General features: G+C 50.1%; 1 long non-coding RNA gene across 1 annotated transcript; it reads left to right on the top strand.

Annotated features, from left to right (window-relative positions):
• Nucleotides 1–2,140: 2,140 nt before the first annotated feature.
• On the top strand, nucleotides 2,141–14,821 carry LOC131505585 (uncharacterized). Its single transcript, XR_009258474.1, has 4 exons — nucleotides 2,141–2,853; nucleotides 3,018–3,150; nucleotides 3,871–3,997; nucleotides 14,416–14,821. It is a non-coding gene; the product is annotated as an uncharacterized LOC131505585 (long non-coding RNA).
• Nucleotides 14,822–15,104: the final 283 nt, after the last annotated feature.

Here is a 15,104-nt window from a genome sequence, read left to right on the forward strand (position 1 = left end):
TCCGGGAAACCCTGGGCTGTCCTCCCCTCCTGTCCCGGGCAAGTGCACTGGCTTCCTGGCCGAGACGGGCGGTGCTCCCAGGCTGCCCGCAAGGTTGGGGACCGTGAACCTGCCTCGTCCGCCAGTCCTCGCGGCATCCTCCGGGCCTCCCGAGCCTGATGCTGGCCCCCAGCACCCCTGCAGAACATGTCCTCAACCAGCCGTTCTGGACCTCAGGGGCACCAGGACAGCCCGAGCGGAAGCTCTCCCTCCGGGAGGGAAGACTGGACTTCTGCTCACTTAGACGGTCTCCCTTTTTGGTTTAAGCCTCTGTGGCAGGACTGTTTGCAAGAACGGCTGCCTTCTGCACTGTCCAGACACGCGCCCTCAATACTGATGCGAGGTTGCTGTAATAACTGAGATGGGAAACTCGTGTCAGCTTCCAAGATATTGACAGAGGACCTGGTCCTCTGCAGGAAGGGGTGGGGGAAATTAGCGTCACTTTTGGGGCGCAGGTTTCAGAGGGGGTAGAAATAAAATACTTCGTGTTTCTGCCCCGATAGGTTGAGTCTTCTCTCCCAGGGTGCAAAGGATTCATCTTTTGATTCCTCTTAGAATGCCAGTGCCTTTAGTGGTTATTGGCCATTTAGACCTCAGTGAGAATGAGTTTCAGGCTTCTTTCTTGGGGGTGAGGTTCTATGGAGTGGTGCAGCAGTGACCCCGGAGATGGGCAGAAGCCAGGACGCAGGGTGGGCACGCAAGGGGGTGAGTGGGTGGGGACGTGCAGAAAAGGGAGGCTGGTTGTCAGAGAAAACTTGGGGATGGCAGGCCCGGGCGTGGCTGCTGGTGGTGGCCCAGCGGCCTCTGGATGGCTGTCAGGCAGGGAAGGGATTTGTGGAGGGGCCCGGACGTGCTCCTCTGGAGACGGGGGGACGGGGAGCAGACTTGAGGACAGAGGCGGTAACTGATGCTGCTTCTGGAGAACTCAGTCCTTCTCTCCAGGTGGAGCTAAGCCAGCGGCTGCTCTCCCTTCGCCAGCAGCGTAGGGACTGAGCAATAAATTACAGACCATTAGTTTCACTCCAGCTGGAGAAGGACCCTCTTGGAGGAGGGGGCAGTGGCTACTGCCAGGGATGTGTGTGTGAGAGAGAGAGACAAGGAGAGAGAGAGACAGACAGAGAGACAGAGAGACGGTGGTGAAGGGTGGTGGCCAGCCGGCTGGTGAGTACAAAAGTGTGGTCGGCCAGCCAGGCAAGGGCTGAAGGGACAGGGGCCCCGCAGGCAGGACAAGGCAGGCGGCTCTCCCTCCAAGGACAGCCCCCGGTACCAGGAAGACTTCTCTGCTGCTCGAGCTGAGCCCGCGAAGGCTGTAATTAATTGAGACAGGACAAGATGCTTTAAAAATTTTATGATCGATTTGCATAATGGATCTTTGTTTTAAAAAAAGGAAAGAACAAAACGCAAGCTCTCAGGCATCCTGGCGAAGCTCCCCCTGCAGACGCGACCTGCCAGAAGCCGGCATTTCTGACCACAGAGCTTTTCCACGAAAAATCAGGTTTATTGCCTTTTCTCGTCTGATTATATATATAAAACAACAACAACGCGGGCTCACTGGATGAGGTTTGGGGAATGCGGAAAGGGACAGCGACGCTTTAATATCTTGCCACGGGAAGGATCTGGCAGTGATGGATGGTGTGTTTTCTGTTCTTACCTCGGAAGTGGTCCCCTGATAGCCTCTCCTGTAGCAGCGCAAGCTTCCGTGCACTTCATAAATTCCTCTGGCAGCCCAGCCGACGGCCCCGTGTACTTTTATTACTGGAGGCTAATTGCCCCGTCTCCGTCTGCTCCTGGGATGGAGAAGGCTTCTGCGGGCGGGGGGAGGGAGGGTGGCGCTCTGGGGGACGAAGCGTCTCGGTTCCGGCATGGCAATGGGGAAGAGTACGGAAACCAGGCCGAGGCACCCGAGCAGGTGTCTGCCGAGCGCTCCCTGCTCGCTCAGCAAAAGGCGAAGCAGCCACATGCCTCTGTCACTTAACCTTGGGGGCAACTTGCCAAGGAGGTGGTGTCATTGAACCAGTTTCCAGATGAGGAAGCTGAGGGAGAGGTAGCTTGCCCAGGATCACACAGCTAGTGGGAGCCAGAGGGAGGCTCAACCCAGGCCACCTGAGCTGCATTGCCGCTGAAGCCAGGAAATTGTACGTGCAAAAGGTGGCGCGGAAGCTGCAGCGGGCAGGTTTTTAAGATGGCTGCCAGGGGTACACCCTGATAGGTCTCGTCCCTTCAAGTGGGCGGGACTCAGAGTATGATGAGACGTCACTCCGTGGATAGGTTACATGCGACGGCAAGGTGAAGTGACCCGGCAGATGTGACCGAAGTCTCTAATTGGCGGCCTTTAAGTTCGTTAAAAGGGAGATGGTTCTGGGTGGGCCTGACCTAATCAGGTGAGCGCTTCAACCGAAAAGCCTAGAAGTCAGAGAAGAAAAAAGTCAGAGAGATTTGAAGCAGCAGATACTCCTCTGTTGACCTTGAGAAAATAAGCTGCCATATTGTGGAGGGGGGGGGTGGAAATCACATGGAAAGGAAGGGCAGGTGACCCCTAGGGGTTGAGGGTCTCAGTCCTACAACTGCAAGGAGCTGAATTCGTACGACAACCAGAGCATTGGGAAGAGGGACCCTGAGTCTATGACGCGAGAGCTATTGTGCGAGGTCATAAAGAGCATGTGGTCACCAGTTGACCTTCAGGCTGGTCAGCCAATGGACACTCATCACTCCCTCCCCCGTCCTTGGACGGTACATTCTGCTTGCCTCCCCCATTCCCAGAGGCTGCCCCAAAGATACAGCCTTGAGATAGCTTGTGTTGACAGCCTGTGGCTGGTATGTGTGATTGAACCCAGTTAAGGCCTCTATATAAAGCTTTGCGATTTGGTGGGGGAGTGGGGAGATCCGCTCGTCTCGGGGTGCCCCCTTGCTTATTGGAACTGCCACCCACCAATCTGGGGTGGTATGCTTCTTTCTTTGCCCTCTCCGTGCCCTTCAAGTGTGGGGGCCAGATTCAGATGGCATCCGAGGAGCTCCCAGCCCTGGCTGCCACCTTGATTTCAGCCTGGTGAGACCCTGAGCAGGGGACCCAGCTAACCTGGACCTTGGCTCTCGACCTTTGGAAACTGCAAGGTAATCATTTGTGTTGTTGCCAGCCTGCTAAATTGGTGGTAATTTGTTACGCAGCGTAGATCACTGATGCACATGCAAATTAATGCAAACTAGAGACTAGAAGGCACAGGGTCTTTGCACGGCAGGTGCTTAGTGAGCACAGCTCCACCCTCCCCTTCGTCCCAGAAGCTATGTGTCTCGAGCAAGGGCCGGGGGTAGACATGAGGGCAGTGTGTTCAGGAGCACTTGGCTTCTCCGTCGATGCTGTCAGGTAGCCCAGGCCCTTGTTACTTAAGAAAAGTCAGCTGAGGTTGGATTCCTTCCCCCGGCTCCCAAAGGCTCTTAAGAAGCCACCGCAGTCACACGATCCGCTAACTTCTCCCCCTGTAGGCGGAGAGGCTTAGAAATGAAAATATTTTGTCTCTTTCACACGGTGGGGGGTGTGGGGGTGTTGGAGTCTTCGGCTGTAATACACGGCTCCGTAGGCCGCCCTATTACCAGTCCCTAAAATATGCAATTGGGGGGAAAATGGATAATGAGATGAGGTTTGGAGACAGAGCTCTGCCTGGCTTAGGATGCAGCCAGAAGACAGAAAGGGAGTCCTACGCATCAAAAGTGGAAGCGAAAACGTAGCAATCACGTCCTTTGAACAAACACCCTAATCATCTTTCCAAGGCTGCGTGCCGGGTTGCCACGGGGCATGTGTTTTAAGAATGACACCCTCTGCTGCTTCTGTTCCAGCAAGTCACAGCTTCAAAGCCCCTCCATGTGCTCATCAAGACCCAGTCTCACCAGGCAGAAGAAAGGACTCTTAAGGACTCCAGGATGCTGTGCTCTAAGCTGGAGGCAGTCCTGCTGTCACAAATGAGTGAGTCTCTGGGGGCCCGACGAGGGGTCCGCAGGGCTGGGCTCTGTCCCACCTTCCCAGACCTCAGCGTGAGACCACAGGGCACCTGTCGTCTCTTCCTCATTGTCTACCTGATCTCTTCTTGTTCATCTGTGGGGACCATCTCCTCCCGGAAGCCTCCCTGAGTGCAGTCTGAGTCAGCCTCCTTGGCCAGGGTCCTGTTGCCCACGGACTTTGCCTTCAGAGCAACTGTGATTGACAACCTATCCGACTTGATTGTTGGACTCTTAAGTTTCAGGAGGGCGGGACTAGTGCCTGTGCGGCTCATTGTTATACTCCAGCATCCAGTCCAATGGCGGGTAGGTAGGAGGAATATTTGTAAAGTCAGCAAATGAAGAAAATGCGGGGAAAGTGGGTAAGGGGTTGGACAAGCCTTGTAAGGAGGGGTTGCCTTGAAGGTTTTTGGGAGCCTCCCACCTTTCTTTTCCACCCCTATTTTGAACCAGAGGTGAGTCCGACCTCCCTTGTTTTACCAAGAGGGAAACCAAAGCCCAGAGAGGGAAGAGACTTCTTCAAGTTCACACAGCAATCTGACAACACGGATCTGGATCCAGAACCGTGCAAATGATTGCTCTGTTACATCACCTTGTCTCAGTGAAGGTCAGAGAAAGGGAGGTGGAACTGACCAGTGGGACATCCTGGGCATTCGCATCAAGGCACAGTGACAGATCGGTCTGTCTCTGATGGAGGGTCCATTTTCTTTCTAGAAGTGTATGGCTAATGCTTAATGGGGTTGCAACAAGGTTGAGGTCATTGGTGTTCCTGGGGCACCAAATTTAAGGAGATATTCACTCTCGGGTATTTCCCAGTCTCTGAGAGTGAGCCCATCACTAGAGTTTGTGCCCTCAGCACTTCTCTGACCTCACCTTCGTTCTGACCCTGACACATGGTGTCTTAGTAACATGGGGTGATGCTAAAGGATTGCAGACTTAAAGATAAGGCCAGATATCAGCATCTCAGGAAGATCTATCCGTCTATCCTTCCATCCATCTATCCGTCCATCCTCCCTCCCTCCCTTCATACCTTTCTTCCTTCCTTCTATCCTTCTATCTGTCCTTCCTCCCTTCCTCCCTCCTTCCTTCCTTCCTTCCTCCCTTCTTTCCTTCTATCTGTCCTTCCTCCCATCCTTCTATCTGTCCTTCCTTCCTTCCTTCCTTCCTTCCTTCCTTCCTTCCTTCCTTCCCTCCCTCCTTCCTTCCTTCCTTCCTTCTATCTGTCCTTCCTTCCTTCCTTCCTTCCTTCCATCCTTTCTTCCTTCCATTCTTCTATCCATCTGTCTTTCCTTCCTTCCTTCATTCTCCTTCCTTCCTTCCTTGCATCTGCCTGTCCTTCCTTCCTTCCTTTCATCCTTCTATCCGTCTTTCCTTCCTTCCTTCCTTCCTTCCTTCCTTCCTTCCTTCCTTCCTTCCTTCCTTCCTTCCTTCCATTCTTCTATCCATCTGTCTTTCCTTCCTTCCTTCTCCTTCCTTCCTTAATTCCTTCCTTCCATTCTTCTATCCATCTTTCCTTCCTTCCTTCCTTCCTTCCTTCCTTCCTTCCTTCCTTCCTCCCTCCCTCCCTCCCTCCCTCCCTTCCTTCCTTCCTTCCTTCCTTCCTTCCTTCCTTCCTTCCTTCCTTCCTTCCTTCTTCTGCCTCTTGTCATCTTTTTCCTTCTCCTCCTTCACCACCATCATCATCATTATCCTCCTCCTCCTCCTCATCTATCCACATATATATATTTACTCTGTGTGTCTGTATGTAAAGATCAGTTCCCTTTCTTCTAGATGATGAAATTTACCTCTTATTACTTGTTCATCTCTGGGCCTTTGCACATGCTGTCCTCACTTCCTAGCCTACATTTCCCTCCACTTTCAGAAGTTGGTTCCTCTTTATTTTCCAGGCTCAGTTCTGGCCAGTGTCTCCTCCTGTGGTTGACATTTCCACCCACGCAGCATCTGCTCTCCTAGCAGCACCTAAGTTTTTGCTGAGAGCCCCTCTCTCCTATTATGAAGATCCTCCACGGGACAGCAAAGGCTAAGACGTTCTACTGTCACCCAGTCAGGGAGCAGACGTGGGGCCCAAGGCAGGCAACCAGACTCTGCCCTTCCTCACCCCACTTCCCAGGACTGTCTTGAGTAGAGAGGGAGGAAAGAAAGGGAGAACACGTTGTTGGAAGGCGCTCACTCCTGCAGCTTCACTGGGAGTGATTTCTGCTGCTAGACAGTGGGACGACCCCAGTCTGGACCCCCTCTGAGCTCTAGCTGCCCTCCCACTTTCAACGTACCCCCCGCCCCTCTAACATGCCCTTTACCCCGAGGCACACGGAGGTGGTCTTCCTTGCTTGCCCAGAGGCTCCCGACAGACAGACCTCTTCAGAGAGGACTTCTTCCTTCCCGGATGCCTCAGTCTCCTCTTTGTGTGTTAGAAGCGGTCTGCACAACTTGCGTTTATTTAACTTATGCCTGCGTGCTTTTTGGTTTCTATTTATGACTGTGTTGTGTTTCTGTCTGTCTGTCTGTCTCTTCCGGTAGAACGTGAGCCGTAAGTGTTCTGAAGGCAGGAGTGCTGTCTGTCTGATCGCCGTTTTCTCAGTGCCTGCACAGAGTAGCCACTCAACATGTATTTATTTAATTGTGGTGAAAATTTGAAGGGACTGTCAAGGAAGTGCGTTCTCCCAAAGCCTCCTCTCAGCTGTGGGGTCAGGGCACCTCACCTTCTGAGCCTCGGCTCTCTCACTTTCTGTCCTATATTCCTGTTTCCTTCTTGCAGTATTTATGCAATCGCAGACCTAAAGCTGCTTTAGGGGCACAAAAGCCATGGGAGGTTGGAGTCAGAAGTGCCAGCTCTGGAGGCAGAGAGACCTGAGCCCTGGTGCCGCCGTCTCTGCCCTCTTCTTCTCTGCGGGACCTCGAGCCTCAGTATTCTCATTCTTAAAATGGGAATAATAGCAGTGCCATCAAAGGGTTGTGCGAGGAGTAAATTAGGCAGAGAGGTAAGGAGCTTAGTATAGTATGTGGTACGTGGGAAGCATTCAATAAATATTTGTTGAATAAGAATGAACTGGTGAATGAAGTTTGAAACAGTATCTGTACTTGGAAGAAAATGTTCTCCCTTAGAATTCTGATGAGCCATAATGCATCTGAAATGCATGCTGTCGTCACCGTCCTCTTGTTCCTCAGGTCCCCCTCCCCCCTCTCCACCTGGATAATCACGGGGAGCTATTTTTACATCTGACGTAGTGGAAAAGTAGCAGATTAACAACTCCAGAGATGTACATGGCTTCTATTAATATTAAACAGGGTATTAATTTTACCAGCACTGAAACATTAAACATGTATATCCATTAGTGGTCATTATTTTGATCTCCAGAAGCTGCCTAGCGTATTCCAGGAATAGGTCTGACCCATTCTTCTCTACTTCCTTTTCCTAAATTCACTGGTGAATCAGGGATCATGGTTTTTATTTCCCTGAGGGGACATAGATAATTATAAACTCATAGTTGTTAAGGGAGAAAGTCTGAGAAATCATCACGTTCAACTCCCTTATTCAATACCACAAGTCCCTCAAGACCAGACTTCAGCATGTGGAGTACCTTCTGAAAGTGGTCTTCCTAAGACACCCCCCCACCCCCCTGGGGCTGCCTCCCTGATGCGCTGGCTCTGAGCACCAGCTCTTGACGGTAATTGGTAGACATCCCCATCTCGACTGCTAATGACACAGTCAATGGATCTAGCTCAGCACCTTTGGAATGACAGTAAGAAGGACCTATACTAGTTAATAATGATGAGACTCATGGTGTGGGTTGAGTGATGGGCAACTTACCAAGCAGTAATATGGGACATCCAACAATGGCTCATAATCTATAGAACAGTAGTGACTTCAACTCCCAGTTGCTCCTCAACCAGAAGCTACTGAAACCCTCAAGGTGGGCCTGAGGGACAAATGTTGCCCAGTGGTTAAGGATGGCCTCTGGTGTCAGACCGTTTGTGTTTAAATCTGGTTACACAGCAGGCGATCGGACATCAGACAGCACAAGACAGTGATTCCTGAGAGAGCGCGCAAACACCGAGCAGAGCCAAATGATTAGCCCAACTCACTGCCTGGAGAGCTCCTAGGACAGCCTGGGAGCAAAAGCTCAGGCTGAGTCTGGAGCTGGGAGTCTGGGGATATTGAGGCAGCTGAATTATGCAGGGCGAGTACCCACAGTACCAGAGAGGAAAACACTGCTTAGGGACAAAAGCTCCAGAGTATTCAGCTAAGTACCGATCAGTGCATGTACATGAGTAGTCAGATCTGGAGGAAGACACCACCTGAACAGAAGGAACGATGCTTGAACCTCACACAGAACCAGATACCTTTCGTGTTCCCACCGGCAACGGTGGAAAGATTTAGAATTCCCAAGACATGCAGTAGTTTACTGAGAAAAAAATTGTCTCAGCTGTGTGGAAAATTAGCCCGAGGCCTTCGCTGCTCTAGCCCCACTTAAAAATGCTTAAAAGAAAGTCTTCACAGGACCAAAAAATCTTTCCAGGTAATTCAATCACACCCTAGTACAAACTCAGGAATATTTATAGAAACGCAGTGATATCCAGCACTCAATAAAGTAAAATTTGCATTGTCACTTAATAAAAAATCACCAGGCATTCAAAGAAACAAAAAACCGCTATCAATAGTGAGAATAGTCAGTCGATAGGTGCAGATGCAGAAATGACGCATATAATGGAACCAGTAGGAAAGGACATTAGAATTGTCATTATAATGATACTTTCCACATCAAGAAAGTAAAGGAAAGCTTGAGTGTGTTAAGCGGAGAAATGGAAAACCAATATTGAACTTCTAGAGGTGGAAAGTGTAATGTCTGAGATGAGAAACACACTCGATGAGATGAACAACAGGTTAGACACTGTAGAAGAAAAGATTAGTAAACTTGAAGACGGCAACAGAAAATATAAAAAATGGAATGCAGAGAAAAAATGATTAAAATAAGTGGACAGAGAATCAACTTCAACGGACTAATATATGTGTAATTGGAGTCCTTGAAGAGAGGGTTGGGGGAGAAGAAAATATGTTTGAAAGAATTAATGGGTGAAAATGTCAAGTTTGATGCCAACCATAAACCCAGAGATCCGAGAATACCAAAGAACGCCAAGCGCGCGCGCGCGCACACACACACACGCACACACAAAGATGAAAACTACATCATCAAGACAAGTCATAATCAAGTTGCTTAAAACCAATGAAAAAAGGAAAAATTTAAAAGCAGCCAGAGGGAAAATACAAAAAAGCCGCCACAGATGAAAGATGCATTATGTAGAGAGGAAAAAGCCAAGAACGAGGGCAGACTTCTAGTCAGTAACAATGCCACCCAGGGCATAATGGGTAACACCTGCAAAGTACTTAAGGAGAGAACAGTTGTCAGTCTAGAATTCTGTAGCTGCCAACAGTATGGTTCAAACATTATGGGAAAGAATTTGAGAGACAAAAAGCTTAAAGAATTTATTGCTATCAGATTATCACTATAAGAAATGTTAAAGGGAGTCTTTTGGGCAGGAAGAAAATAATACCAGATGGAGATCTGGATTTTTATACAAAGGAATGAAGAGTACCAGAAATGATAAACGTACAGGTAAAAGTGAAACAGTAAAAATATCTTGTAGGGGCACCTGTGTGGCTTCGTCAGTTAACCATCAGACTCCTGATTTCGGCTCAGGACATGATCTCAGGTTCGTGAGATCGAGCCCGATGTTGGGCTTTGTGCTGACAGTCCTGAGCCTGCTTGGGATATCTCTCTCCCTCTCTCTCCTCTTCCCTCTCTCAAAAATAAGTCAATAAACATTAAAAATATCTCGTAAATATAATTGACTTTATTAAAAATATTTTTTAATGTTTATTCATTTTTGAGAGAGAGACAGAGAGAGAGAGACAGAGTGTGAGCAGGGGAGGGGCAGAAAGAGAGGGAGACATAGAATCCGAAGCAGGCCCCAGGCTCTGAGCTGTCATCGCAGAGCCCAATGCGGGGCTCGAACTCACAAACCGTGAGATCATGACCTGAGCCGAAGTCAGACTAACAGACTGAGCCACCCAGGTGCCCCTGATTGACTTTAAATAAAAAATAACAACAGCAGAGTAGGAGACTTACAGAATATGTAGCAGAAAATGCATACAAATAACACAAGAGCCAACGGGGGAAATGACAGTGCCTTATTTTAAGATTTTTATACTACATGTGAAGTGGCACCATATCATTTGACAGTAACCTATAATAAGTTGCCGATGGGGACACATAGAAAGCAAATAGCAAGATGGTAAATTTGAACCCAGTTCTCCGACATTCTGCCAGTCGTGTGTGATTATTGCACAGCTCCGTGCCCCAGACAACAGCGTGCTGTCCGCACGCCAGCACCCCCTCAGCACCACTCACTGGTCTTGCTCATGGCAGAGAGCCGTGTCTGTATGTTGGTCACGTCCAGAGGCTCCTTCTCGCGGCCCTGTCTCCCCAGCCCTCCTGCTCTGACCCCTTGCTGCACTTCCGCACCCCGCCATCCGGGTCGGGGAAGAGTCTCAGCCTGTTAGTCTGCAGGTATCTAAGTCCAAGACACGAGGGTCTTCCTGGTATTTAGCTGCCACTCGTGGACCCAGAGGGGTTGCTTTCTTTTCTGCGCAAAGCTTGTGGCTGGTAGTACCAGGAATGTGCTGTCTCGATCCTGGCTCCTTGACCGCGTATTTCTCAGCTGCCCCGCGTCTCTGGGAAGGCCTCGTAGGGACAGCTACAGGTTTTTTGTGGGAAGAGAACGCAGAGCCTGCTTGCATTGCGTAGGTGCTGAACATACATCTGTTGAAGGGATTTCGCCATCCCTGAGCCTGTGGGGAGGCTGGTGGCTAAGCGAGTTGCTTGCTGGTCAGAGGCTCAGCTGGGCTTGGGTCTAGGACCTTCTGAGCCCCACTCTGGTGCTACATTCATGCTGGACACGGTGTCTGGCAGTGGTCCGGCTCTGCTCTGCGGTGCCGCTGCTGAGAGGGAGATGGGTACAGCTTTCTTCAGGTATAGCTGGTTCTTGGGGGTGATGGCCCCTCTTTGTGCTGCAGGCCTGGAAGGACCCGTCAGCTGCCTACCCTCCTCCCCGACGGAGGTTTCTGGATCCCTCCAGGCTCCAGAGTCAGACAGCTCCACCCCGTCCTTACCTGTCCCACCTTTCCTGGCCCCCTCTTGGAATTAGTAGCTGCCTGGCGGGGGGGGGGCAGCGGTCATTGCTGTTAGTTCCTGCTCTTGGCTGCTGGGTAGCAATGCCCAGGCAGGAGAGTCTCTTCTCTGCTGTTTTCTAAGAACGCAGGGGCTTCCTCCAATCTCCTGACCCCACTCTCCTGATCACCCCCTTCCCCTTGGTGATAAGGGGCAGCTGGGGACACAGCACAAGACCTTCTCCTGTGTGAAGAGCTGCTAGTCTGTGGCTCACGAGTTTTCTGCTGACAACCAGACAAGAGACCTAAGGTGAATGCGCTCCAGAATCCCAACGCATTGGCAATTTTCTCTCCTTAGCTCAGAACACCCCTTGTGCTCCCCCCTTGCCACCAGGGGCCCCCTCAATCCATACCATAAAATGTACAGTGTCAGTTTGTTCGACTAAGGATCCTGCTGAGTATTTAATCCTTATTTAACGCTGATGTTTATTTTATTGTAGAGTTTAAATTAATCAGCCTCAGGATACAAAATTAGATAAGGCAGGGATTTAGGTCCCCTGGAATGATTCATTGCACATCAAGCTTTCTTAACTCTTTGGCTGCAGGGGGGAAGTGTCTGTATATTTCCTGGAAGAGCTGCCCCGGGGCTGGCCGAGTGAGCTGCTGTGCTCCCTCCTCACCAGCCTCCCAGCCGGGCATGGTGCGCTCCGATGCAGGGGTTGAAAATACATCTTAACAGCAAGAAATCCTCACAAAAGGGAAGAGGGATAACATGAAAGTAGGAAAAAGTCCAAAGAACCTACCTGTAATTCTACCACCTGAAGATCACCGTTGTTACCATCCGGGCACGTTTCTTTTCATTCTTTATCAGCCCTTGGGAACGATTACGCGGTGTTACGAACGCACAAACCCGTGTAGAGAACAATGATATCAAACTTTCCCATACCTGCCGGTGAAGCTTAATGCATGCCAGCTTTATGACACGTTTGCTGCAGAGTGCATTTTAAGGACATAATACAATGTAGCTTTTATTGATGCTTGACTTACGTGCCCCTTATGTATTCTACCTGCCTCTTTCCTCCTCGCTGTTCTGAAGTCAGTGTCTCCCCTTTTCACGCGTGTTTTTTACACCGAGTACGCATATGCCCATGAAGGGCGCATAGTCTTTTGTTTGGTTTTGAATTTAAAAAAAATTTTTTTAGGTCTATTTATTATTGAGAGACAGAGAGACACAGAGTGTGAGCAGGGGAGGGTTAGAGAGAGGGGGGAGACACAGAATCCAAAGCAGGCTCCAGGTTCCGAGCTGTCAGCACAGAGCCCGACTTGGGGCCGGAACTCACAAACCGCGAGATGGTGACCTGAGACGAAGTCAGTCACCCAACCAACTGAGCCACCCAGGCGCCCCTGTTTTGGTTTTGAATTTTTACACAAACAGTGGTCCACACGTATTCTTCTCCATATGCTTTTCCCCTTCACCCTGATTTTTCAGAGGAGTCTAGAGTTGTGCGTCTCTGACAAGCAGGTGGTGCTCCCCTCCCCCAGATGCTGCTGACGTCCTGGTCCCCTGGTGAGGTGGGGTCTTGGGACCTGTCCGTCTTTATTTGTGCCGGTGAGATGCAGCCGACCAATGGCTGAGGCTGGGGTGCCCCGTACACTCTCACCTGCAGCTTGCAAACTCGCTCATCTTCCATCAACATTTGTTGTGTACCTCATATTTTGCCCATGGGGTGGGTGTGAAATAATATTTCCTTGCTGTTTTAGGTTGCGGTTCCCTCATTACTATGCAGTGGCATACCCTGCATTACATTTGTTAACCTTTTGGGTTTCTTCCTCCATGAATGGTTTCTTTGTCTCTGGCTCATTTTTCTACTGGGTTTTCGGTTTCCCCTTGCTGACCCGTATGATTTTTTTTTTTTTTTGTCATCTGGAAATCAGTGCTTTTGTGGCCAAATACATTATAAGTATGTCTTCCCTATTTGTGCACAATGATTGTCTTTTAACTTTATTCATGGTCTCCTTTGTCAGATCAAAATTCTACTTTTAAGAGCTGTCAGTATTTTTCTTTCTTTTTTAAAAATTTTTAAATGTTGATTTATTTTTGAGAGAGAGACAGAGCACAAACAGGGGAGGGGCAGAGAGAGAGGGAAACACAGAATCAGAAGCAGACTCCGGGCTCTGAGCTGACAGCACAGAACCCAATGTGGGGCTCAAACTCACAAACTGGGAGATCATGACCTGAACTGAAGTTGGACGCTTAACTGACTGAGCCATCCAGGAGCCCCTGTCAATATTTTTCTTTATGGTGTTTGTTTTTTGTGTTTAATTAAAAAAAAAAAAAACACCTGTGTCTGTCTACTCTGCTGTCCTGCATTTTCTTCTAAAAACTGAAGATTTGTTTTTCACCTTTTATTTGTAATGCTTTAGTCATGTGTTCTATAGGAAGTGAGGTAGGGATCTGTGTTCGTTAGCTCCTGTGCATAACAATGAGCGCAATTCTCAGGATCCCTGCAGAAGTGGGCTGGAGTCTGGGCTGGCCAGGCAGTTTGGCTCAGGATACAGCAGGTGTCCTGGTGTCCCTCCTGGGGCCAGGGGCCAGCCTGGGCACGTCCTTCTCATGGCAATGGCAGCAGCACAGAAGGCAAAGGGGGCACGGAGGTCGCTGGAGACCCAGACTCGGAACTGGCACCTGTCACGACCACCACATTCCATTGACCAAAGCAAGTCACGTGGCCCCAGCAGAAGCCGGGGTGCGGGAAGTTCAAGTGTGGCCCTCATTTCTGCTGGTTGTCACCGTGCACATATCAGAAGGTGCATTTGCAGAAGGGAGGCACTAAATGGATAGTGAAGACGGCATGGGGGGAGCAAGAAGGGATGGACTGTATTTGGCGTGAACGAACTGTCTTCGTGTCGGTCCCTTCCTGTCATCCTCCCTTAGGACATGGTTCATCTCCACTCTCTTAACCGGGCATTCCGGGCGACAGCAGAAAGGTGTGCATCCCTTCTGGCGGAGGGTTTCAGAGGCAGGCTGTGGCCGATCCCGCTTTCCTTTCTCAGCCTCTGGAACTGTGCAAGCAGCTTTGGCAGAAGTGTCCCTCTGTCTGAGTCCCTGGGTGACTATGATGAGCCCCCCCAACCCCACCTCTCCCTGTGGTCCTGAGACAGCCATGAAACCCGAGTGGAGCTAGCTGTTGGTTAAGCGCTGAGAATTTTTTACGTTCCAGCAGCATGAATGGCCCGTCCTGACTGACGCGTGGCCCCACTGAATCCCCCACACAGCCCGTGAGACAAGTGGGTGTTTCCCTTACTTCACAGATGAAGGAAATCTCACAGCGAGGGATGGCATTGGGATTGGAACCCAGTTCTGTCTAAGTTCAAAAAAGGGGATTAAAATAAATCATTGGGGGGAGGGGGGCGGGGGGAGCGTCTGGGTGGCTCAGTTGGCTGAGCGTCTGATTCTTAGTCTTGGCTCAGGTTGTGATCTCATGGCTTCGTGGGTTTGAGCCCCAAGTCGGGCTCTGTGCTGACAGCACGGAGCCTGCTTGGGATTCTCTCTCTCCCCCTCTCTCTGCCCTCCCCCACTCAGACAGAGTCTCTGTCTCAAAATGAGTAAATAAACTTAAAAAATTAAAATAAAATGTAAATCATTGACGTGTGGCTCATTGGACGGTGCTGGGGATGTTTCCGGTTCAGAGGCAGGAGGATTATAAATCCACACGTCAAGTTTTTCCTTTTGTAAAAACAACCAGAAGTTTCACCTGCAATGATGCCCAAGAAGGTCCTTAAAAAGTGAAAAGGTCTGGGTGGGTTGGACTTCAGTTATCATTCCTGACCCCTGGGACATGTCTCCTGTTCCTTTTTTGAGAAGCCAGCCTGGGGCCAGACCTCAACAAGCTGCTGCCTCAGGGGGCAG

This window comes from Neofelis nebulosa, chromosome 2, assembly GCF_028018385.1.
Source record: "Neofelis nebulosa isolate mNeoNeb1 chromosome 2, mNeoNeb1.pri, whole genome shotgun sequence".
In the NCBI taxonomy this organism is placed as follows: Eukaryota; Metazoa; Chordata; class Mammalia; order Carnivora; family Felidae; genus Neofelis; species Neofelis nebulosa.